The sequence below is a fragment of the Rhinatrema bivittatum genome, chromosome 1, assembly GCF_901001135.1.
Source record: "Rhinatrema bivittatum chromosome 1, aRhiBiv1.1, whole genome shotgun sequence".
Classification (NCBI taxonomy): domain Eukaryota; kingdom Metazoa; phylum Chordata; class Amphibia; order Gymnophiona; family Rhinatrematidae; genus Rhinatrema; species Rhinatrema bivittatum.
This window is the reverse complement of record NC_042615.1, coordinates 821,468,725-821,496,059: the sequence shown is the minus strand read 5'-3', so window position 1 is coordinate 821,496,059 and position 27,335 is coordinate 821,468,725.

Sequence of the window (27,335 nt, the reverse complement as noted above, 5' to 3'; positions counted from 1 at the left end):
TCAGGACTCTCCCATAGTGCAACCAGAGGAAACGAGCAGCGAGTTAGCTTCTCCCCATGGTGCCCTTGGATAGTCCCCCTCATTAATAGAGATCCACTCTCACTGATCCCGTCAGAAGATTTTGTATTTTTCTGTCTCAGGCTGACCCTGCTCTGTATTTATTGCTCTTACTCTCTCTTTTAGTGAATCCTGGTCCCTACCTGAATATCAGCCGATGGATCTGCAAAGTGATGGCTGACGGCTGAATCCTCTCTGCTCCCTCCTGCTCAGTACAAGGGATCTTCTTCCATTTCTGCTGGCACACGAAGCATCTTCTCCTCCAGAGACTTCTCATGATTCTGCTCTCCCTTGTATCGCTTCTTCAATAAATCTAAAGCAAAGCATTGACATTCCTGTGTCTTCTAATTTGTTGCTCTTTTCCCAGCAGCAAAATGGGTGATTTGAGGGCTCAAGTAATTCAGTCTTTCCCCTTTCCCCTGGTTTCTAGGGTTTATACAGGTAGAAAGCTCTCATAAAATAGCCCAGGGCTCGATGTGCTTAAAGCAATGAGAAATGTTCCATCAGCAGAGTCTGTAAGAAGTAATCTGCCCACTCAAGATGTGACATATCCTGCATTCATGCAAAAGATGACAGAGGCTGTATCACAGTAACACAGTAATGAGGGCAGAAAAAGAACAGATGGTCCATCCAGGGTGCCCAGCAAGCTTCTTATGGGGGTAACCTACACAGCCAGGCTGTGTAGGTTACCCCCATATTTCTCTAAGGGTAGTAACTGTTGGTCTATGTAGTTCTCCCCAAGCCTTATGATAACCCATAAAAATGTATTGCTAGCAACATTTTTTATGGTTGATGAGCCTAGAAAATTCAGCCTTGTCTGCTTGATGTGCTTTGCTTAAGGACTTGCCTGAGAAGCAGTCCTGTGCTTTTTCCTTATGTCTGCATATCAGTACCCCAGACCGAAAACGTGAGGGCCTGTGTTGGTTATCATTGGAATACAATTCCCATTCCTCCCACAGCTGAAGCTGAGAGCAATATTGCAGCTGCATCGGAAGCATCAAGACTTATTGGTTAAGGGTAGTAATCCCATGCTTTCTGTTAAGGGTAGTAACTGCCGCTCCGGGCAGGTTACCCCCATGCTTATGAGAACCCCGGAGTATCCTTCAAAACAGAAGTCTCACCATCAGAGAAAAACCAAAACTTATTAAAATGTATCCAGCCTCTCAACCAAAATAAAGCTGTCCCGGTACATGAGGGGTAGATTTTCAAAGGGACACGCGCGTACCCCCTGAAAACCTATCCCAAACCCCCGCTGCGCGCGCCGAGCCTATTTTGCATAGGCTCGGCAGTGCGCAACCCCCGGGACGCGCGTAACTCCCAGGGCTTGCATGAAGGGGCGTGTCGGGGCGTGCCGCGAGTGACGTGGCGTTTCGGGGGAGGGTGGGTTAGGTAGGGGAAGGGAGGGGAAGGTGAGGGGAGGCGGAAGGAAAGTTCCCTCCGAGGCCGCTCCGATTTCGGAGCGGCCTCGGAGGGAACAGGCAGCACGCGCTGGGCTCGGCGCGCGCAGATTGCACAAATATGCACTCCCTTGCACGCGCCGACCCCGGATTTTATAAGATACGCACGGCTACGTGTTCGCCCGCGCGTACATTTATAAAATCTACCCCAAGGTGTTGCAAAGAACATGGGGGTAGATATTCAGCCGCTGTGAAAATACTTGATCTCTTGTTTTCTTGCTCCTAACTCCATGGGTTATTGACTAAGCACAGGCACAGGTTACATTGCTCAAACCTACACCTGCTCCAAGGAGAGAGTAACATGTACATATGGATTTACATGCAAGCTTTTTAAAATCGAAAAGTTTGTGTGTAAATCCAAAATCTCCAACCAGGATACTTTTCCGAGTTGCATGGGTACATTTAGAAAATGTGAGACCAGAGCTATTTTATTACAGATAAGCAACAGGAATATTGAGGCAGTGACCCAGAAATGGAAATCATCTGAATCTCACTGAGGATCTCATAAAAAGGACCCCTGACTTATAAGAGTTTCAGTAGAGAGCTCTGTGTCAAGAGTAACTGTGAAAGGGCTCTGAGCATTTATCTATCTCCCCTATGATCTCCCAGGACAAGATGAATACACATCGAGCCACTGAAATCTGAGACTGGGGCCCGAGTCTGTAACCCTGCTTTCTCTGCATTCATTATTCATACCTCACTGTCCCTTTTCCATCAGTGTTACAGTCTCCTACATGTACTCTACATATTACATTGTGTTTCATGCCAAGCATCAGGGCTTTTCTCAGGGGCATATGATGGTAACTTCTCAAACCTGCATCCAGCGCCACCTTTACTCCCCTCCCTGTATCCTCCCAAATCTGCATCCAGCACCACCTTTATTCCCCCTCCCTGATTCCTCTTAAAACTGCATCCAGCACCACCTTTATTCCCCTCCCTGTATCCTCTCAAACCTGCATCCAGCACCACCTTTATTCCCCCTCCCTGTATCCTCTCAAACCTGCATCCAGCACCACCTTTATTCCCCCTCCCTGATTCCTCTTAAAACTGCATCCAGCACCACCTTTATTCCCCTCCCTGTATCCTCTCAAACCTGCATCCAGCACCACCTTTATTCCCCCTCCCTGTATCCTCTCAAACCTGCATCCAGCACCACCTTTATTCCCCTCCCTGTATCCTCTCAAACCTGCATCCAGCACCACCTTTATTCCCCCTCCCTGTATCCTCTCAACCTTGCATCCAGCACCACCTTTATTCCCCTCCCTGTATCCTCTCAAACCTGCATCCAGCACCACCTTTATTCCCCCTCCCTGTATCCTCTCAAACCTGCATCCAGCACCACCTTTATTCCCCTCCCTGTATCCTCTCAAACCTGCATCCAGCACCACCTTTATTCCCCCTCCCTGTATCCTCTCAACCCTGCATCCAGCACCACCTTTATTCCCCCTCCCTGTATCCTCTCAAACCTGCATCCAGCGCCACCTTTATTACCCCTCCCTGTATCCTCTCAAACCTGCATCCAGCGCCACCTTTATTCACCCTCCCTGTATCCTCTCAAACCTGTATTGTGCCACCTTTATTCCCCTCCCTGTATCCTCTCAAACCTGCATCAAGCACCACATTTATTCCCTCGCCCTGTATCCTCTCAAACCTGTATTGTGCCACCTTTATTCCCCCTCCCTGTATCCTCTCAAACCTGCATCCAGCACCACCTTTATTCCCCCTCCCTGTATCCTCTCAAACCTGCATCCAGCACCACCTTTATTCCCCCTCCCTGTATCCTCTCAAACCTGCATCCAGCACCACCTATATTCCCCCTCCCTGTATCCTCTCAAACCTGCATCCAGCACCTCCTTTATTCCCCCTCCCTGTATCCTCTCAAACCTGTATCCAGCACCTCCTTTATTCCCCCTCCCTGTATCCTCTCAAACCTGTATCCAGCACCACCTTTATTCCCCCTCCCTGTATCCTCTCAAACCTGCATCCAGCTCCACCTTTATTCCCCTCCCTGTATCCTCTCAAACCTGCATCCAGCAACACCTTTATTCCCCCTCCCTGTATCCTCTCAAACCTGCATCCAGCACCTCCTTTATTCCCCCTCCCTGTATCCTCTCAAACCTGTATCCAGCACCTCCTTTATTCCCCCTCCCTGTATCCTCTCAAACCTGCATCCAGCACCTCCTTTATTCCCCCTCCCTGTATCCTCTCAAACCGGTATCCAGCACCACCTTTTTTTCCCCTCCCTGTATCCTCTCAAACCTGCATCCAGCACCACCTTTATTCCCGCTCCCTGTATCCTCTCAAACCTGCATCCAGCACCACCTTATTCCACCTCCCTGTATCCTCTCAAACCTGCATCCAGCACCACCTTTATTCCCTCTCCCTGTATCCTCTCAAACCTGCATCCAGCACCTCCTTTATTCCCCCTCCCTGTATCCTCTCAAACCTGCATCCAGCACCACCTTTTTTTCCCCTCCATGTATCCTCTCAAACCTGCATCCAGCACCACCTTTATTCCCTCTCCCTGTATCCTCTCAAACCTGCATCCAGCACCACCTTATTCCCCCTCCCTGTATCCTCTCAAACCTGCATTCAGCACCACCTTATTCCCCCTCCCTGTATCCTCTCAAACCTGCATCCAGCACCTCCTTTTTTCCCCTCCCTGTATCCTCTCAAACCTGCATCCAGCACCACCTTTATTCCCTCTCCCTGTATCCTCTCAAACCTGCATCCAGCACCTCCTTTATTCCCCCTCCCTGTATCCTCTCAAACCTGCATCCAGCACCACCTTTATTCCCCGTCCCTGTATCCTCTCAAACCTGCATCCAGCACCACCTTTATTCCCCTCCCTGAATCCTCTCAAACCTGCATCCAGCACCACCTTTATTCCCCCTCCCTGTATCCTCTCAAACCTGCATCCAGCACCACCTTTATTCCCCCTCCCTGTATCCTCTCAAACCTGCATCCAGCACCACCTTTTTTCCCCTCCCTGTATCCTCTCAAACCTGCATCCAGCACCACCTTTATTCCTCCTCCTTGTATCCTCTCAAACCTGCATCCAGCACCTCCTTTATTCCCCCTCCCTGTATCCTCTCAAACCTGCATCCAGCACCACCTTTATTCCCCCTCCCTGTATCCTCTCAAACCTGCATCCAGCAACACCTTTATTCCCCTCCCTGTATCCTCTCAAACCTGCATCCAGCACCACCTTTATTCCCTCTCCCTGTATCCTCTCAAACCTGCATCCAGCACCACCTTTATTCCCTCTCCCTGTATCCTCTCAAACCTGCATCCAGCACCACCTTTATTCCCCCTCCCTGTATCCTCTCAAACCTGCATCCAGCTCCACCTTTATTCCCCCTCCCTGTATCCTCTCAAACCTGCATCCAGCACCACCTTTATTCCCTCTCCCTGTATCCTCTCAAACCTGCATCCAGCACCACCTTTATTCCCCTCCCTGTATCCTCTCAAACCTGCATCCAGCACCACCTTTATTCCCCCTCCCTGTATCCTCTCAAACCTGCATCCAGCTCCACCTTTATTCCCCCTCCCTGTATCCTCTCAAACCTGCATCCAGCTCCACCTTTATTCCCCCTCCCTGTATCCTCTCAAACTTGCATCCAGCACCACCTTTATTCCCCTCCCTGTATCCTCTCAAACCTGCATCCAGCGCCACCTTTATTCCCCCTCCCTGTATCCTCTCAAACTTGCATCCAGCACCACCTTTATTCTCCTCCCTGTATCCTCTCAAACCTGCATCCAGCGCCACCTTTATTCCCCCTCCCTGTATCCTCTCAAACCTGCATCCAGCACCACCTTTATTCCCCCTCCCTGTATCCTCTCAAACCTGCATCCAGCACCACCTTTATTCCCCCTCCCTGTATCCTCACAAACCTGCATCCAGCGCCACCTTTATTCCCCCCTCCCTATATCCTCTCAAACCTGCATCCAGCACCACCTTTATTCCCCCTCCCTGTATAATCTTTTCTGTTCTGCATGGGCAGAGATTTAGGAGAGAGGAGAGGACTGATGCTTGGCTCCTGGGAGGAGGTGGTGAGAGACAGAAGACCCCCAGCAGGTGGGGGAGGGGACGGGGATGTCTCCGAGCCCCCATCATTATCCATTTCTGTGTGCATGGTGAGGAGGTCTTGGGTTATAACTGCTGAGCTCCCATCATTCTTGTGAGAGGATAAAATCTGCTGGGCCCCTTCTAAAATGCATGCGGCAGGCCCGGATTTCATACACTAGAGGTATTTGCCTATCCCCACAGAGTTTACAATCTAAGGGGTAGATTTTGAAATAAGCACGCATGTGCACACACAAAGGAGGGTAGAATTTTGCTACTTTTGTACAACACATCCCAGCCTTCCCATTCCACTCCAATTACACCCTACCCTTCCCTATTTCCCCATAAGATTGTATGTGAGGCAAAGGAAGGTAAAGTGACTTGCTCAAGGTCAGAAGGAGCGATGGTGGATTTTGAATGCTGGTGTCTCTGTGTCCTAGCCCGCTGTCTCACCACTAGGCTACTCCTCCACACAAGTTTCTAATAATAAAGAGGATGTACAGCACCAGATCTTTAGGGTACCTGAGAATTTAAAAGACAAAGACCTACAATTAATGCACAGTCACTAATTTTTATGTTAGTACTCTGAGGTTCTTGGTTAGTGAATCCAAATTAACCCTTAAGTCTTTGGCTGAATATGCCACCATTTTGCATTTATTAAGAGAATTATTGCAAATGATAATTTGCATTTATTTTAGCTAACTCAAGTATTAGAAAAAGACTTTAGCCAGCAAAGGGCAGAAATAGAGGGTGCAGTTGAAAAATGCTCACTGCCGGAAGGAGATTGCAGATTATTGGCAGAACCAATCCACGTCCAAGCCTTAAGAAATCAGATCTCTGAAGGGCTTCCTGAAGATCCCATCTAGATAAGTTACCCAAATATCTAGAGACAATTCTGGAATTGTAGGAGATTATCAGAGGACAGTGAGAGAAGGAAAATTCAGAGGAAGCTTCAGAATGGGTTTGAGATTTAGAAAGGGCTATAAAAATCCAACAAGAGGACAGAGGAAACAAAATGTTATCTCTGAAAAATCAGCTCACAGAAGCACGGCTGAAATTAGCAGATACAGAGAGTAAAGATATTGAGTTAAGAAAGTGCCACAAGAAATTAACTGACTTTGGGTTTCAGGTCTCGGAAAGAGAGGGACGGATCAGAGACTTAAAACTAAAGAGTCTGTCTCTTCAAGAGACCCCACCTCACTGAAAATGAATTATTAAAGGCTGAGAATAAAACACTAACTCAGCAGTTCTCTGCAGATAAGCAATACATACAGCATAAAGCTCGGTTTATCCAGTTACAAGCAGCAAATTTAACGTTAGGAAATATTTCTTTACAGAGAAAGTAGTAGATGCATGGAATGGTCTACCAGTGGAGATGGTGGAGGCCAAATCAGTATCTGAATACAAGAAACATGGGATAAATGCAGGAGATGTCGGAGGGAGTGTTGGAGAATTATAAAGGCCTGATAAATTAGACAGATGGGTAAACTAGATGGGCCATATGGTCTTTATCTGCCATTATATTTCACTATTAGTATGACATGTTCAATATTCCGCTTTTATCATGAAGCGTCTTAAAGTAGATTGCAGTAAATTTAAAGTGGGGGAGTGTAGAAAGGCCGTACCTTGCAACACTGGCAGTTTATAAACCCTGGAACAGCTGCCATTCTAAGCCATTGGTCTAGTTTTTGTTTTTCCATTTCCGTGGCTTTCCTGGACCGGTTACCGTCTTGTTTTGTGGGTCCTGTCCTTTATGTGGGGAAGGTGAGAGGATGCCCCTGCTGATGTCATCTGTAGGTGACTGAGTACTCCCATAAAGATCTTGCCCTATGGTGCGCAGCTGTTGGCAAGCAGCCGAAGTCTCATGGCAAAAGGGCCTGCCCCTAGAGAAGGTTTTTCAGCTGATTCCTCATCAAGTTCCCATCATGGCATGGGCAAGAAATGGAAAGGTCCAGTAAGAGCATTGCCATCTGGCATTACTGCCTAACCAATCATGACCCAGCCAACGCTTGATGCTTTTCAATTTCTACAGATTCAAGGTACTGTCTTGGGGCTCACTGAGGTTGAGGGTTCTTTACTTTCCACTCTTAATCCCGATTCCCATGACTCTAAAGATGGGGTTGATTATCATACAGAAGCTGAGCTTGGGGAACTTACATCTGGTGATGTTTTAGCCCCCCTACCCCTTGTGATTTGATGTCTTTTTTATTAAGAGGTAGTCCGAAAGTGACTAACACCTTGGAGGTGAATTTTTCCCAGTATTATGGTGTCTAGGCTACTTACTCTACCACTTCAAAACCATTTTGAGCAAATTGGAGAGTGTTTGGACTGTGATAAAACTAGAGAAGCATCTGCTAAGTTTGAAATGTCTTTATCTTCACTGACTGAATTACAATCCCAAGTTGTCTCTCACTCTCTTTTGCTTAAGGAGCACAGAGATAGAATGATAGAATGTGAATCACAGAGTAAAAAATGATTAGATCTATCTCTGTGCAGAGATACTAGTAACATATAAAAGATTAGAGAATATGGCAAATTATGTGAGGTGATTAAAATCATGTTTTTTATTTTGCCAAGTCCTTTTACATTTCTCCTCTGGATTTGTTAAAAAAGTACTATTTGTAATGCCTTAAACTTTCTCCAATAACTAAAGCATTTTATTTATCATCTCAAGGAGAGCCTGGCCCTGAATCAAGTCTTTCAGGGCAGGTTTATAGACCCTCAGATACATTAAATCTTACAGAATTTTTATAAAATTCTCAAGAAGAAATTACAGGTAGAGCTACTTTGTTGGTAACATATGTAACTAGAACCAGATATGATTTGGATTGTTAAATTATTTTTTTGACAGAAATTGTTTATTTTAGGTCAGAAAATATCTCTATTTTCAGAGGTTTCTAAAATTTTAAAATTTCCTTGTAGGCACTTAAGTTTGCTGATGGTAGATTTGTCTTTTTTGAACCAGAACAACTGGATGGCTTTCTTCAAACAGAAATCTACCTCAGTCTATTTTGGGAACCAGTTCCCAATAGATAAAACAGGGTTCTCTTTAATATTATCTTATGGTAGAAAATTTCCTCTGTTTCCTGTTTAAAGCTCCCCCTTCTTGAGGTCTAAAGAGAAGATTAAACTATTTTTTTCTTGTATAATATTTTCTTTCTTTGATTTTTCAGTATAATTATTCACAATTTTTTTCACATCAAGGTGACTTGAAATGTAAAATTTGAAAAACAAAGTTTTAAGAAAATAAATTTAAATTAGGTTACAATAGTATTAGATTAACAAACAGTATTGGTTGAACATCTATGTATTTCAAGACAGATTCATAGGTTACTTTGTTGTTGCTGTGGAAATAGCAATATTTCTGTGGTAAGTAGGTTCCTGGATAGAAGTCTTTATAGGGTGAGCTTGGCTAAAAAGCCATGCTTTAGCTTTTTCCCAGAAGGTGAGGTAGCTGAGATCCAAGTGTAGGGATAATGGAAGAATGTTCCAGATCTTTGGTGTGTAACAGCTAAAGGCCCGGCTTCAGGTACAGGACAGTCCAGCAACGGCCACAGGTGGGGTGGAAAGTAGAGGTAGTTGGGAAGATCTGAGCTCCCTCTTATGGGCATAAGGAAGAAAGAATTGTGAGAGTTTATTCTGCAGCCTGTTCGTTCATGCACTTGAAGACGAAATAGAGTGTTTTGAACTTTATCCTGCTCTCTGTTGGTGGCCTTGGTGGCCTGATTGACAAACTGAAGAGTAATAAATCACCTGGACCGGATGGTATACACCCCATGGTTCTGAAGGAACTCAAAAATGAAATTTCAGACCCATTAGTAAAAATTTGTAACCTATCATTAAAATCATCCATTGTACCTGAAGACTGGAGAATAGCTAATGTAACACCCATATTTAAAAAGGGCTCCAGGGGGTGATCCAGGAAACTACTGACTGGTTAGCCTGACTAGAGTGCCAGGAAAAATAGTGGAAAGTGTTCTAAATATCAAAATCACAGAACATATAGAAAGGCATGGTTTAATGGAACAAAGTCAGCATGGCTTTACCCAGGGCAAGTCTTGCCTCACAAATCTGCTTCAATTTTTTGAAGGAGTTAATAAACATGTGGATAAAGGTGAACCGGTAGATGTAGTATACTTGGATTTTCAGAAGGCGTTTGACAAAGTTCCTCATGAGAGGCTTCTAGGAAAAGTAAAAAGTCATGGGATAGGTGGTGATGTCCTTTCGTGGATTACAAACTGGCTAAAAGACAGGAAACAGAGAGTAAGATTAAATGGGCAATTTTCTCAGTGGAAGGGAGTGGGCAGTGGAGTGCCTCAGGGATCTGTATTGGGACCCTTACTTTTCAATATATTTATAAATGATCTGGAAACAAATACGACGAGTGAGGTAATCAAATTTGCAGATGATACAAAATTGTTCAGAGTAGTTAAATCACAAGCAGATTGTGATAAATTGCAGGAAGACCTTGTGAGACTGGAAAAATGGGCATCCAAATGGCAGATGAAATTTAATGTGGATAAGTGCAAGGTGATGCATATAGGGAAAAATAACCCAGGCTATAGTTGCACAATGTTGGGTTCCATATTAGGTGCTACTACCCAAGAAAGAGATCTAGGTGTCATAGTGGATAACACATTGAAATCGTCGGCTCAGTGTGCTGCGGCAGTCAAAAAAGCAAACAGAATGTTGGGAATTATTAGAAAGGGAATGGTGAATAAAACGGAAAATGTCATAATGCCTCTGTATCGCTCCATGGTGAGACCGCACCTCGAATACTGTGTACAATTCTGGTCTCCGCATCTCAAAAAAGATATAGTTGCGATGGAGAAGGTACAGAGAAGGGCGACCAAAATGATAAGGGGAATGGAACAGCTCCCCTATGAGGAAAGACTAAAGAGGTTAGGACTTTTCAGCTTGGAAAAGAGACTGCGCAGGGGGATATGATAGAGGTGTTTAAGATCATGAGAGGTCTAGAACAACTAGATGTGGATCGGTTATTTACTCTTTCAGATAATAGAAAGACTTCCATGAAGTTAGCATGGGGCACATTTAAAACTAATCGGAGAAAGTTCTTTTTCATTCAACACACAATTAAACTCTGGAATTTGTTGCCAGAGGATGTGGTTAGTGCAGTTAGTATAGCTGTGTTTAAAAAAGGATTGGATAAGTTCTTGGAGGAAAAGTCCATTACCTGATATGAATTAAGTTGACTTAGAAAATAGCCTCTGCTATTACTAGCAACAGTAACATGGGATAGACTTAGGGGTAGATTTTCAAAGGGTTACACGTGTAACCCTGAAAACCTACTCCAAACACCCCCCCCCCCCCCACCGTGCGCCGAGCCTATCTCGGGCATCTCAGGGGGTGTGTTGTGGCGGCGCATCATCGAGGGGCGATCCGGGGGCGGTGCCATGGGTGCAGTTCCGGCCTGTAGCATTTCATGGGTTTGGCCATGGCCTCCGAACCCGCCCCCGGACCGGATCATGGCGCGCCAGCAGCCGGCCCGCATGCGCGAGTTTCGCCTGTCTCGACCAGGCGTAACTTCTGGAATAAAGTTAGGGCGGGTTTAGATAGGGCTGGGGGGTGGGTTAGGTAGAGGAAGGGAGGGGAAGGTGGGGGAGACAGAAGGAAAATTCCCTCCAAGCAGAGGGAACGGAGGCTGGCTGCGTGGCTCGGTGTGTGCAGGCTGCTGATTATGCTCAGCCTTGCGTGCGCCGATCCCGGATTTTAACAGATACGCGTGGCTACGAACGTATCTATTAAATCCCACGTACTATTGTTTGCACCTGGTGCACGAACAAAAGTACGCGTGTGTGTAATTTTATAAAATCTACCCCTTAGTTTTTGGGTACTTGCCAGGGTCTTATGGCCTGGATTGGCCACTGTTGGAAACAGGATGCTGGGCTTGATGGGCCCTTGGTCTGACCCAGTATGGCATATTCTTATGTTCTTAAGTCTCATATGAACTGAGGGTGCTTAGAATCCTTTTTAATCACTTTGTCAGTGTGTTCAGCAATCCATGCATCCCAGTTTTCTTCAACAAAGTTCATGACATATACCGAGACAGAAGGGTATTGAAGTCCAAAAATTCCTTGTACACAGCGATCCACAATGTGCTGGCTTGGGAAAACTGCTTTCACCTAGCATGCTGGGCACAACCCACACTTAATACTGGAGTACCACAAGGTTCTTCCCTTTCTCCTGTACTTTTTAACATCTATATAGCTCCAGTATGTAAAGTGTTAGCAGAATTAAAAGTTGGATATCGACTATACACGGACGATATCCAGTTTTATATACCTATCAAGATTCATTGGAATTTTTTAAGTGGATTACACTATGTCTGAAAATGTTGAAAGAATGGATATTTGAAAATAGATTATGTTAAAGATATCTAAAACAGAAATCTTATATCTGGCAAGAACAGTGGACCCCAGTTTCTCCATAGTCTATTCCATATTACCATTGCTAATGGCAGTGGCTATTTTCTAAGTCAACTTAATAGCAGGTAAAGGACTTCTCCTCCAAGAACTTATCCAATCCTTTTTTAAACACAACTATACTAACTGCACTAACCACATCATCTGGCAAGAAATTCCAGAGTTTAATTGTGCATTGAGTGAAAAAGAACTTTCTCCGATTAGTTTTAAATGTGCCACATGCTAACCTCATGGAGTGCCCCCTAGTCTTTATCTGAAAGAGTAAATAACTGATTCACATCTACCCGTTCTAGACCTCTCATGATTTTAAACACCTCTATCATATCCCCCCTCAGTCGTCTCTTCTCCAAGCTGAAAAGTCCTAACCTCTTTAATCTTTCCTCATAGGGGAGCTGTTCCATCCCCTTTATCATTTTGGTCGCCCTTCTCTGTACCTACTCCATTGCAATTATATCTTTTTTGAGATTCGGCGACCAAAATTGTACACAGTATTCAAGGTGCGGTATCACCATGGAGCGATACAGAGGCATTATGCCATTTTCCGTTTTATTCACCATTCCCTTTCTAATAATTCCCAACATTCTGTTTGCTTTTTTCACTGCTGCAGCACACTGAACCGACTATTTCAATGTGTTATCCTCTATGATGCCTAGATCTCTTTCTTGGGTTGTAGCACCAAATTGGAACCTAACATTGTGTAATGGTAGCATGGTTTCTTTTTCCCTATATGCATCACCTTGCACTTATCCACATTAAATTTCATCTGCCACTTTGATGCCCAATTTTCCAGTCTCACAAGGTCTTCCTGCAATTTATCACAATCTGCTTGTGATTTAACTACTCTGAACAATTTTGTATCATCTGTAAATTTTATTATCTCACTCGTCATATTTCTTTCCAGATCATTTATAAATATATTGAAAAGTAAGGGTCCCAATACAGATCCCTGAGGCATTCCACTGCCCAATCCCTTCCACTGAGAAAATTGTCCATTTAATACTACTCTCTGTTTCCTGTCTTTTAGCCAGTTTGCAATCCATGAAAGGACATCGCCCCCTATCCCATGACTTTTAACTTTTCCTAGAAGCCTCTCATGAGGAACTTTATCAAATGCCTTCTGAAAATCCAAATATACTACATCTACCGGTTCACCTTTATCCACATGTTTATTAACTCCTTCAAAAAAGTGAAGCAGATTTGTGAGGCAAGACTTGCCTTAGGTAAAGCCATGCTGACTTTGTTCCATTAAACCATGTCTTTCTATATGTTCTGTGATTTTGATGTTTAGAATACTTTCCACTATTTTTCCTGGCATTGAAGTCAGGCTAACTGGTCTGTAGTTTCCTGGATCACCCCTGGAGCCCATTTTAAATATTGGGTTCCATAAGCTATCCTCCAGTCTTCAGGTACAATGAATGATTTTAATGATAGGTTACAAAATTTCATTTTTTAGATCCTTCAGAACTCTGGGGTGCATACCATCTGGTCCAGGTAATTTACTACTCTTCAATTTGTCAATCACGTCTACCTCATCTTCTAGGTTCACCATGATTTGATTCATTCCATCTGAATCATTGCTCATGAAAACCTTCTCCAGTATGGATACCTCCCCAACATCCTTCTCAGTAAACACCGAAGCAAAGAAATCATTTAATCTTTCCATGATGGCCTTATCTTCTCTAAGTGCCCCTTTAACCCCTCGATCATCTGTCCAACTGACTCCCTCACAGGCTTTCTTCTTTGGATATATTTTAAAAAGTTTTTACTGTGAATTTTTGCCTCTACAGCCAACTTCTTTTCAAATTCTTTCTTAGCCTGTCTTATCAATGTCTTACATTTAACTTGCCAAAGTTTATGCATTATCCTATTTTCCTCTATTGGATCCTTCTTCCAATTTTTGAATGAAGATCTTTTGGCTAAAATAGCTTCTTTCACCTCCCCTTTTAACCATGCCGGTAATAGTTTTGCCTTCTTCCCACCTTTCTTAATGTGTGGAATACATCTGGACTGTGCTTCTAGAATGGTATTTTTTAACAATGACCACGCCTCTTGCACAATTTTTACTTTTGTAGCTGCTCCTTTCAGGATTTTTCTAACAATTTTTCTCATTTTATCAAAGTTTCCCTTTTGAAAGTTTAGCATGAGAGCCGTGGATTTGCATACTGTTCCTCTTCCAGCCATTAATTCAAATTTTATCATATTATGATCACTATTGCCAAGCGGCCCCACCACCGTTACCTCTCTCACCAAATCCTGTGTTCCTCTGAGAATTAGATCTAAAATTGCTCCCTCTCTTGTCAGTTCCTAAACCAATTGCTCCATAAAGCAATTGGTTTAGGAACTGACAAGAGAGGGAGCATTTATTCCATCCAGGAACGTTATCTCTGTAGCCTGTCCCGATGATACATTTACCCAGTCTGGTCAATATTAGACCTGGTCAATATTAGACTCACAGACTACCTCGAATCCCACGACATCCTATACCCATCGCAATTCGGTTTCAGGAAACGTAGAAATACAGAAACTCTCCTACTCTCATTATCTGACAACATCCTGTTGGGCCTCAACAAAGGTCAATCATACCTTCTAGCTCTGCTAGACATCTCTGCAGCGTTCGACACAGTGAACCACACAATCCTCATCGACCGTCTCATGGAAATAGGTATCTCAGGTGCGGCTCTCCTCTGGCTAAAATCCTTTCTAAGCGACAGATACTACAAAGTAAAAATAACCAACAAGGAGTCGCACCCGGTAGCTGCCAAACAAGGAGTTCCCCAAGGTTCCTCGCTCTCGCCGACCCTATTCAACATATATCTTCTCCCTCTTTGCCAACTCCTCGATAACCTCAACCTCACATACTTCATCTATGCGGACGACGTGCAGATCCTAATCCCCATCAAGGAACCCGTCTCCGACACGCTAAATTACTGGAATAGCTGCCTTCACGCCATCAACCTCCTTCTCACAAGTCTCTGCCTCATTCTCAATACGTCCAAGACCGAACTGCTAATCATTTCCCCTAATGATAACAACATTCTAGCCAACAATACTAACATACCTCTAGTAAATCAAGTGAGAGACCTTGGAGCCTTCCTAGACTGTTATGCTCCTACCCGCAAGAAGCGTGGGCAGGCTCTTACCTCTCACAGCCACAGCCAGCCGGGCTGCTGACTCTGCTTGCTTCCTCCCTGAATCAGCTGGGGCTGTCCCCGCAGCTCTTGCCATGCGGTCTGCTTCTCTGCTACTGTTCCTGCCTTTCCCCAACGTACTGCTGCGATCCCGGGACCTTTAGCCAGCAGCGAGACCGTCTCTCCCAGTGCCTGCTTCAAGCCCGGGTCCTTGCCTGGCTGGGAAGCCGTCCCTGCCAGTGCCTGCACTCTTTCCTCTGCTCCTGGGGCTGACTTCACGGCATGGAGCCGTTCCTGCAGTCAGCCCTTCCCCCGCTTCCTCTGCAGCCAGCACGTCTCTCTGCCAGTGCCTGCAGCCAGCCTTACCTTCTCTGTTTCTGTCCATGCGGCTGGGAGCTGCTCCACTGAACTGCCTTCACCCAGCTCCAGTCCAGGGCTGCTCCGCGGCTTCCTTGGGCCCTCCACGTGGCTGAGGACGCCACCAGCTTCCAGCTCTTCTCTCCAGCCTCCTAGGGCGCGAGCGCGTGCCTCTCTGCTCCTCTTAAAGGGCCAGCCAGGTGTGGCCCCCTGCTAACCCCTCCCTGGGCGTTGTCCACCTCAGCCCTACTAAAGGGCTCAGCTTTCATTGTGTCTTTGCCTTCGCAAGGAGTTGGTCACTCCTGAGATCCTCGTTCCAGGAGCTGCCTTGTATTCCAGCCTTCTGCAATGTCCTGTGTTCCATGTTTCCTGTTGAAGCTTCTTGTCAAGTTGTTCCAATCCTGATGTCTTCAGTGTTCCAGTCCTGATGTCTTCAGTGTTCCAGTCCTGATGTCTGCCTGCCGTTCCAGTCCCAAGGTCTGTCTCTTGATCCAGTCCTGATGTTCCTGATGTCCATGTTCCAGCCCAGAGGTGTGTCTCCTATTCCAGTATATGTGTTCCAATCCCGATGTTCCTGCTGTTCCAGATATCCTTGTTCCTGATCCTGATGCCTAACCTGCCTTGTGCTGCCAGGAGAGCAGCGTATTCCTGCCGTGCTGCCTGGAGAGCAGCGAACCTGCTTCCTCTTTCCTGTGCTCTCCCGCTCTCTGCGTGGTCCGCGACCAGCCTTCCAGGGCTGAGTAGGGCGCGCATGGGACAGGGTGGTCCGCGACTCAGTCCCGCGGGTGGCCTGAGTAGGGCGCCCTGAGGGTCAGTGCCCATGTCTACCTTCAGCCCTCGTTCCTGATTCTACCTCTGTGCATCCAGCACCTCGTCCTGAGTCCACGTCTATGCATCCTACACCTCATTCCTGAGTCCACGTCTTTGCCTGAGTCCACGTCTAAGGATCCTGCATCTATGCCTGAGTCCACGTCTATGGATCCTGCACCTCATTCCTGAGTCCACGTCTATGCCTGAGTCTACGTCGTTCCTGAGTCTCGTCTGAATCCATGTTCCAGTCTTCGCTGCCCTGGCCTCCATCCGGCCTGCCGCTTCGTGCCGTACCCTGCGGCAGGTCCGAAAGGGCTAGGAATGGTCAGAGGACTGTTCACAAGACCAACATTGCGTTGTTGGGTCTTCCGAAGCGTGCAGGTCCGGAGGAGGGCCCGTGTTACTCCAGCCCTGCTCCTGTCCAGCCCATGCTCGGGCATGCCACGCCTCCCACGGCACTTCTTCAGAGTCCTCTGGGGTCGAGCCGTGGCCCAAGGACACACATCACCCAGGAGTGGGATCGCTCTCCTAGCGCTCTACAACATAGACTCCAGAATGAATTTTAAAAAATTCATCAACACCACCACCAAAGAAGGCTTTTACAAACTACAGGTATTAAAACAACTTAGACCTCTCCTTCACTTTCATGACTACCGTTCGGTCCTTCAAGCCATACTATTCTCAAAGATAGACTATTGTAATGCGCTGTTACTTGGTCTCCTGGCCTCTTCTACCAAACCTCTTCAAATGCTGCAAAACGCAGCAGCCAGGATCCTCACAAACTCCCGCCGCATGGACCACATCACCCCGATTCTAAAAATACTTCACTGGCTACCCATTCGCCACAAAATTCTCTTCAAGACACTTACTATTATCCACAAAACCTTATTTCAAGAATCCTTGCTCCAACTTATCATACCCCTCAAACCTCACTCCTCTGCAAGACCCACCAGATCTGCATATAGAGATTCCCTCCAAGTTCCCCCCCAAAAAATCCATTTTTCACAACTCTATAGAAAAACGGGCACTATCAACTGCTGGACCGCTTCACTGGAACTCCCTCCCGCCAGATCTCCGCCAGGAACATTGCCATATCACGTTCAGAAAAAAATTAAAAACTTGGCTATTCGCCCAAGCCTACCCCTAAAAAAAGTCTCTGGGTCACCCACACAGTCTCTTACCTCATGGATGCGTCCATTACAGCAACTCAAAGAAACTGTTGCCCGACCAACTAAGCACCCTCTCCTCCTTTTGACCTTCCCTCCAGTTAGAATTTGTTTAACTTAACTTTAAAATTTGTTAGAATTTGTTTAACCTATTTTCTCTCTAACAGCCTAGTTCTACATTCCCTGTTATAATGTAACTTTTGTTGTTGTTTGCTCTGTTAACTGGTTACCCCTTGTTTACTGTAAACCGGTACGATAAGACCTGGTCTTGAGCATCGGTATATTAAAAGAATTTAAATAAATAAATAAATAAATAAATAAATAAAATATTGGGGTAATTGAAGTCTCCCATTATTACTGCACTACCAATTTGGTTAGCTTCCCTAATTTCTCTTAGCATTTCACTGTCCATCTCACCATCTTGACCAGGTGGACGGTAGTATACTCCTATCAGTATAGTCTTCCCCGACACACAAGGGATTTCTACCCATAAAGATTCAATTTTGCATTTAGTCTCATGCAGGTTGTTTATCCTGTTGGACTCTATGCCATCCCGGACATAAAGTGCCACACCGCCTCTCGGGTGCTCCTCTCTGTCATTGCGATATAATTTGTACCCCGGTATAGCATTCTCCCATTGGTTGTCCTCCTTCCACCATGTCTCTGAGATGCCAATTAAGTCTATGTCATCATTCACTGCTATACATTCTAATTCTCCCATCTTACTTCTTAGACTTCTGGCATTAGCATACAAACATTTCAAAGTTTGTTTTTTGATGTATTTTCATTCTGCTTTTTAATTGATAGGGATGTTAGAATATTTTAGCTCAGATGAGTTTTTAGTTACAGGCTCTTGGACTACTTTTCTTATTATTGGAACCTCACTGTCGGGATGCCCTAATTCTATTGCATCATTAGTATCCTTTGAAGATATCCGAACCATGCGCTACTGAGCGACTGTCGGCTTTCCCCTTTGTTCTAGTTTAAAAGCTGCTCAATCTCCTTTTTAAAGGTTAGTGCTAGCAGTCTGGTTCCACCCTGTTTAAGGTGGAGCCCATCCCTTCGGAAGAGACTCCCCCTTCCACAAAAGGTTCCCCAGTTCCTAGCAAAACTGAATCCCTCTTCCTTGCACCATCGTCTCATCTACGCAGTAAGACCATTTTTAAGTCAAGGAGACCTGAGAACCATTATACAATCTATGGTATTGTCTCCGCTTGACTTCTGCAATTCCTTGTATCTAGGGTTACCACAGAAGTCACTGAAAACCCTACAGATGATAAAAATCTCAGCGGCTAGGGTTATTACTGGTAAGGTTGAGGGAGCACATAACTCCTTCACTGAAGAGTTTACATTTTCTACCAATAAGGTGGAGGATCATTTTTAAAGTTATCATGCTGGTGTTAAAAAATATTAATGAATTAGCTCCCCCTAGTATGAATATGTTACTGAAATCTAATCAAATATCTCGGTGCTTAAGGTCATCACCTCAACATCTTTTGACTGTTCCCTCACCTAAAAGTATTAAACTCAATGAGACAAGAAAGAGGCTTTTTATGGCTCAGGGGCCAATGTTATGGAACACGTTGGCTCTTGAGCTAAAAGAGGAGACTTTGTTATTAAGATTTAGGAAACACCTAAAGGCTTATTTGTTTCTCAAGGCATCTGCTGATACATGACTGTAGAAGAACAATGTTAAATGAATAGGTTCAGAGCACTGTGATAATTCAGATTTTAAGTCAGGAATTTAAGCTAAATTGCTGAGTGAATTATAAATTTAATGAATGTTATTTATGGTGTTTATATTAATGTAATGTTTTTTATTATTTTTTAAAGAGTTTATTATGAATGTATCTATGTACTACTGCATAGACATTTGGATATGTGGGATATAAATATTCTAAATAAATAAAATAAAAATGGCCAAAGGAAGAGTCTGATCCTGAAGATTTCCCTCTATGGGTACTTCAGGAGGCACCCAAGGGTATAGGCCCTCCAAAACTGTTGGTCTCCTCCCCACTGGAAACTGTAGTTTGCTGCTGGAAGTGGACTCATTCCTACTTGAGATATTGGAACTAGGAGACCTGGATGGCACCTCCATGGCCATCCAGCAAAGCTCTCTGAACGTCTTGGGACTTCTAACCATAAGGTTATATTTAGGTGTTACCACTGTACATTTCCTTGTCTTTCTCGGGAGGTAATGGCTGTGCCTCACTCATGGCGCTCCATCTTGTGTAAATGTGATCTGGCCCAAAACCAGCTGCATGAGACTCCAGAGCTTATAGAGGTTGTATCCACACCTGCAGAAGCAGCACACGCAAATCGTGGGTGTGGCACTGATTTGAGATGTTGTGGGTACACTTTTGATGGGGTCATCATCCAATAGCATTGTTTCCGCTGCTAATTAACGTTGCTCTTGGGCCTCCATCTATTTGACCCAGGAGAGCTTTCTGGTATCACTGCCAGGCCTGCCATAGAGGGGTCTTCCTTGATGGCCTCCACTACCATTTCTGGGTCATCGCTGCTTGCCATTGTATGGCTCCATTCAGCCCTCAGCCTTTACCACAGTGGCCCACCTCGGGTGTTGATGACACTGCTGGTGAAAGAGGTTTTGCTGATGACAAAGTCTTCAGTTGAATCGAGCTGTTCCTGCTCATTTCAGACCCTCCAGGTGATACAGGACTGTTATGCTGTGGCACCGCTGAACAGCAAAATGCACTTGAGGCGGATGGACCAGTTGCCACCCGACAGAAATCCCCGGGCCTACTCTGAGGTCTTGCAATAGGCGTCCCTTGCAGCAGTAGCAGTGCAGAAAAAATTAATCCGGTCATTGTACCACACTGCAGTTGACAAATTTGACAGCGAGAATAGCTCTGGTAGTGGCAAATGACATGCGCAATCTGGCACGGTATTGGACTGGAATCACAGCTTACATTAACCCAAAATATTGGCCAGGCCCTCCAATGGGAACGATTGCTTTGCTTACCCATTGGCCTCCGACTATCTGCATGGCGTAAGCCTCTTCCAGTGGTGATTTAGGAGGACGACTATCCCTTGAACCAGAGTTCTTGAGAATCAGCTTGTCAGACATATTGCCTCAATTCGATAAATGCCACTGTTTATATCGCTATGCCACTCGAAGGATTTCTTGACAAAAGTCACCATTTTCTTTAAATTGAAATGCCCGTACGTATTAATAAATTGGAAGTGCTGGTAAAGTTGGTGGTTTAAACTGCAGGCTTGACTATCCACGATTAGGCCTTGCTAGCAGTCTATTAGCACCACACCCACTACACACAATCCCTCATGGCTGAGTGTGCCGCCGCTTTTATACTATTTTTTTGGTAAGACGCCATTTTCTCTGTGGTGATGTCAGATGCACACTTTGCATATGCATTCTCTTCAGCGCACCTCTTCCCGATGATCCACATTGCAGGAACAGGCGCCATTTTGTAACATACGTCACAGTTCATTTTCTACTTTTTTTTAAATTGTACTAATGCCAAACTTCACATTTCACTTCAAAAACACACTGTTCATATTTTCCACCGTCATCAAAGCCTTCCGATTCTTGGGCACCAAATTATGCAACCCTTAGCAGGGTGTGTTAAGTCCCCAGGGCACACAATCTTATTTATATCCAGGTGCATGCACCTCTATAACTTTGAGATCAGTCTTGAAAGCACGTTCAGTGCTATTTAGCCAGATAAGTGGGATATTTTGGATATTGGTCTCTTCGTTATCAAGACATTGATTACATTAATTAGGTTATCCAAATTAATTTTGGCCTCTGAAAGGTGAAGTTTTTGGGTACTTGCCAGGTTCTTATGGCCTGGATTGGCCACTGTTGGAACAGGATGCTGGGCTTGATAGACCCTTGGTCTGACCCAGTATGGCATTTTCTTATGTTCTTATGTTCTTATTCAGGTTTTTGAAAAATAGCACTAATGAAAAGGAAACAGCAAATATTCAGAAAAAAAAGGTATTTGGAGTGGACAGGAAAGGCAGCTGTCTTAAAAATCCCACTATAGCTCCACTCCAACCACAGCCATGCCCAGGAGCACCGTATCCCAAATATCCACGCACCTTCTCATCACCTCCTAGAGCCCTCACTCTCAAACCTGCTTACTGATAGTATTTTACAGGAGGTCTGCAGATAAGGACAATTTGTCCACTCCTTATATCCCATGTTCCCACCCGCTCAGCTGTACGTGTGGTCATCACCTTTCCTTCAATTGACCAGCACCACTAGGGAGATCACCCAGCTGTTACTCAAACATGCTTGAGTACCTGCAGGTGGCTGTTTCTTATCTTTTCTGCCATTAACTGGGAGTGCAGCATTGCAAACTGCCACCCATGTAATGCTCTATGCTTATTGTGAGCTGCTTTGATCTTATATTTGGAAAGGCAGCACATTCTATATAATTGAATACAATAAATAGGTGACCTGCTACCAATCATACCTGCAAACATATCAAAACCCTGCTGCTACTCCTTGCTGTTCAGCATTGCCACTTCTCCCGTGGAGCTCAAAACAGCTGGAGCTCGAAATCAATTTTGCTACCTCCTCCTTTGGCCCTGTACCATGGGCATGTGAGTTTCCACACCTAAAAAAGAAAAACAAACATAGCAGTCCCCTATTTCTTTAACCTGCATCTCCCTTCTGCAGGCCATTGCACACGGTATCTGTCCTAAGTCTGCTTGAGTTCTGCTCTGGTCATAGTCTTGCAATTATCAATCCTACTGTTAGGTTTTGTGTTGTATCCACTTCCCTCTGAATAAAGAATTCTGAAGCCTCTCTCCCCTCCATCTTAATATCCTGGTGCTTCATCCCTGAGTTCCACTTCCCTCTGAATAAAGAATTCTGAAGCCTCTCTCCCCTCCATCTTAATATCCTGGTGCTTCATCCCTGAGTTCCATTTCCCTCTGAATAAAGAATTCTGAAGCCTCTCTCCCCTCCATCTTAATATCCTGGTGCTTCATCCCTGAGTTCCATTTCCCTCTGAATAAAGAATTCTGAAGCCTCTCTCCCCTCCATCTTAATATCCTGGTGCTTCATCCCTGAGTTCCACTTCCCTCTGAATAAAGAATTCTGAAGCCTCTCTCCCCTCCATCTTAATATCCTGGTGTTTCATCCCTGAGTTCCACTTCCCTCTGAATAAAGAATTCTGAAGCCTCTCTCCCCTCCATCTTAATATCCTGGTGCTTCATCCCTGAGTTCCACTTCCCTCTGAATAAAGAATTCTGAAGCCTCTCTCCCCTCCATCCTAATATCCTGGTGCTTCATCCCTGAGTTCCATTTCCCTCTGAATAAAGAATTCTGAAGCCTCTCTCCCCTCCATCTTAATATCCTGGTGCTTCAACCCTGAGTTCCATTTCCCTCTGAATAAAGAATTCTGAAGCCTCTCTCCCCTCCAGCTTAATATCCTGGTGCTTCACCCATGAGCTCCACTTCCCTCTGAATAAAGAATTCTGAAGCCTCTCTCCCCTCCATCTTAATATCCTGGTGCTTCATCCCTGAGTTCCACTTCCCTCTGAATAAAGAATTCTGAAGCCTCTCTCCCCTCCATCCTAATATCCTGGTGCTTCATCCCTGAGTTCCATTTCCCTCTGAATAAAGAATTCTGAAGCCTCTCTCCCCTCCATCTTAATATCCTGGTGCTTCATTCCTGAGTTCCACTTCCCTCTGAATAAAGAATTCTGAAGCTTCTCTCCCCTCCATCCTAATATCCTGGTGCTTCATCCCTGAGTTCCATTTCCCTCTGAATAAAGAATTCTGAAGCCTCTCTCACCTCCATCTTAATATCCTGGTGCTTCAACCCTGAGTTCCACTTCCCTCTGAATAAAGAATTCTGAAGCCTCTTTCCCCTCCATCTTAATATCCTGGTGCTTCATCCCTGAGTTCTATTTCCCTCTGAATAAAGAATTCTGAAGCCTCTCTCCCCTCCTTCTTAATATCCTGGTGCTTCATCCCTGAGTTCCACTTCCCTCTGAATAAAGAATTCTGAAGTCTCTCTCCCCTCCAACTTAATATCCTGGTGCTTCATCCCTGAGTTCCACTTCCCTCTGAATAAAGAATTCTGAAGCCTCTCTCCCCTCCATCTTAATATCCTGGTGCTTCATCCCTGAGTTCCCTCTGAATAAAGAATTCTGAAGCCTCTCTCCCCTCCAGCTCAATATCCTGGTGCTTCATCCCTGAGTTCATGTTCCTCTGAGTCCCTTAAGCCTCTCTGTATTGGGAATCTGTTGCATTTTGCTGCTCCCATTTGATGCTGGAGTGAGTCAGGACCAGGACATTGCCACAGCTGCACAACTCACTTTACTTCCTGAGAAAGCGATGTTGAAATGTATACTATATTTTTTTATTGCTAAAGAGAAATATGTAAGCAAACCTGGAACAAACCATGATGTGAGTGAAAGCTTGATGTGCAGGACATCTCTAACCAGAAGCAGCACGCTCAGAGCATTTAGACTGGACGGCTCCATAGAACAGAACAAAATATCCTTCCTTGTAAATAATGAAACTCTGAGCAACTCCTGTACTTACAAGGAGAGACCATTGTTCTTAGAACTGTACACATATCTAATGATGATTTATGATATAGTCATCAGTCCTAAAATGTCTCTGTCCCAATGATTTGTTAAAGTTTTGTTTATGCAGTTCAAATCCAATGGACAAGTACTAATCTCAGTGCTGACCACTTGTAGAGATAAAAACCAGCACTGTCCATTCTTTCAATTAATCTACATCAGGGGAAATCTTCATTAGAAGATCAAAAATCAGTCACCACAGGCATCCTTGCTATGACTCCCTTCTTTCTCTGCAATAAGTTTCTTTCTCTGCAATAAGCGGAGGAGAACACGTCAATACATTTAATCACCAAAAATGCAGTGACAGGAATATCTGGAACAGGTTTTAACCCAATAGTATACCTGCCTGATACTAATGTCCATAAGTTTGTGTAAGATCAAACCAGCTCCCTACAATTGGACAAATATGATAAGCCAAGGTACTATGTCCCCAACACTGAGAGGAGAGGATCACCTTGCTGGTGGCTGAAAGGAATCAGTAAGTTTTTGCTTGGGACATTGTCTTTTTTAAAAGTATTGGGGCAAAGTTATCTATTTGGGAATATTATTTAGTGTGTTTGTGTGTTTGTGCCTTTAATAGTCAGAACGGCAGTGAATGAACAAGTTAGACTTTGTATTTTTAGTCAGTCAATAAGGTAGCAGTAGGTAGTGTGTTTATTTTTAAAAGTCTGCAGAACTGAGTGTTCTCCAGACTTTTAAAGAGCTGAGTGTTTGTATTTAATACTAACTGAGTGCTTGTATTAAAAAAAAAAAAAAAAACAACCACAAAAAAAAAAAAAAAAAACAACCCAAAAAGTAGCCAGAAGCTAGAAATAAGCTAGGAGCAGTGTATACGAAAGTAAAATTTGAATAGTTCAGCTCAGTTACTCACCTTGGAAAGGTGTTGAGCTAGTGTGATTGGGTTTGAATAGGGACCAACATTTGTTAATCAAGGGAGCAGTAAGTCACTCAGGCTGACTAACTAAAGTTAGACTGTTTGTATTTCCCAACCCACCCCTAGCTCATCTCTTAATTTATAGGCAGGTGCCACTTTGACAAAAAAAACAAAACAAAACATCAACAAAAACTTTATTGAGAATTCGATCAGACCCCGGTAGGCCACTACCAGACACATAATGAATTCACTAATATATTTAAAGGAAGTTAGATACATTCCTACTCCCATAGCAACCTAAAACTTAACTAGGAACTGATCAAAATTGTGATGAAGGCAGCAGTCCAGCAGCAAGAGGAGGGCTTCCCAGTCTTTTGCATCGAGTGTCACATGTATGATTTTTTACCCACCGGTGAGAAGTTGTACATGTGCATGCGATGCAAAGAGCTCCTGGCTCTCAGAGAACGAGTCCAATCTCTGGAGGCTAGAGTGGCAGACCTGGAGGAGCTGAGGCAGACAGAGAGGTATATAGATGAGACCTTCAGGGACATAGTAGTCAAGTCCAACTTCAGGCTGGCAGCCCTGGTGCTGCCTTGGAGGAAGAAGGTCTCATGATGGGAGAGCACCAACCAGGTATAGCAGGAAAGGATCCTGTAGCAAGGACCTGCTCTCCAGGTGATGCATTGTCCTTTCGCACTGATGATATCTCCCCAAGGCCTACTGCCCAGGAGGGAAGGGTTAGGTCGGCCGTCATAGTTGGTGATTCGATTATTAGGAATGTAGATAGCTGGGTGGCTGGTGGGCGTGAGGATCGCCTGGTAACATTCCTACCTGGTGCGAAGGTGGCGGACCTCACGAGTCACCTAGATAGGATTTTAGACAGTGCTGGGGAAGAACCGGCTGTCGTGGTACATGTGGGCACCAACGACAAAGGAAAATGTGGGAGGGAGGTTCTGGAAGCCAAATTTAGGCTCTTAGGTAGAAAACTTAAATCCAGAACCTCCAGGGTAGCATTCTCTGAAATGCTCCCTGTTCCACGCGCAGGTCACCAGAGGCAGGCAGAGCTCCGGAGTCTCAATGCGTGGATGAGACGATGGTGCAAGGAAGAGGGATTCAGTTTTGTTAAGAACTGGGGAACATTTTGGGGAAGGGGGAATCTCTTCCGAAGGGAAGGGCTCCACCTTAACCAGGGTGGAACCAGACTGCTGGCGCTAACCTTTAAAAAGGAGATAGAGCAGCTTTTAAACTAGAACAAAGGGGAAAGCAGACAGTCGCTCAGCAGCGCATGGTTCAGAGAGAGGTATCTTTAAAGGATACTAATGATGCATTAGAATTAGGGCATCCCGACAGTGAGGTTCCAATAATAAGAAAAGTAGTCCAAGTGCCTGTAACTAAAAACTCACCTGAGCTAAAAAATTCTAACTTATTCCTGTCAATTAAAAAGCAGAATGAAAATACAAACAAAAAACAAACTTTGAAATGTTTGTATGCTAATGCCAGAAGTCTAAGAAGTAAGATGGGAGAGTTAGAATGTATAGCAGTGAATGATGACATAGACTTAATTGGCATCTCAGAGACATGGTGGAAAGAGGATAACCAATGGGACAGTGCTATACCGGGGTACAAATTATATCGCAATGACGGGAGGAGGTGTGGCACTTTATGTCCGGGATGGCATAGAGTCCAACAGGATAAACATCCTGCATGAGACTAAATACAAAATTGAATCTTTATGGGTAGAAATCCCTTGTGTGTCAGGGAAGACTATAGTGATAGGGGTATACTACCGTCCACCTGGTCAAGATGGTGAGACGGACAGTTAAATGCTAAGAGAAATTAGGGAAGCTAACCAAATTGGTAGTGCAGTAATAATGGGAGACTTCAATTACCCCAATATTGACTGGGTAAATGTATCATCGGGTCACGCTAGAGAGATAACGTTCCTGGATGGAATAAATGATAGCTTTATGGAGCAATTGGTTCAGGAACAGACAAGAGAGGGAGGAATTTTAGATCTAATTCTCAGTGGAGCACAGGACTTGGTGAGAGAGGTAACGTTGGTGGGGCCACTTGGCAGTAGTGATCATAATATGATCAAATTTGATTTAATGACTAGAAAAGGAACAGTGTGCAAATCCAAGGCTCTCGTGCTAAACTTTCAAAGGAGAAACTTTGATAAAATGAGAAAAATTGTTAGAAAAAAACTGAAAGGAACAGCTACAAAGGTAAAAAATGTCCAAGAGGCGTGGTCATTGTTAAAAAATACCATTCTAGAAGCACAGTCCAGATGTATGCCACACATTAAGAAAGCTGGAAAGAAGGCAAAACGATTACTGGCATGGTTAAAAGGGGAGGTGAAAGAAGCTATTTTAGCCAAAAGATCTTCATT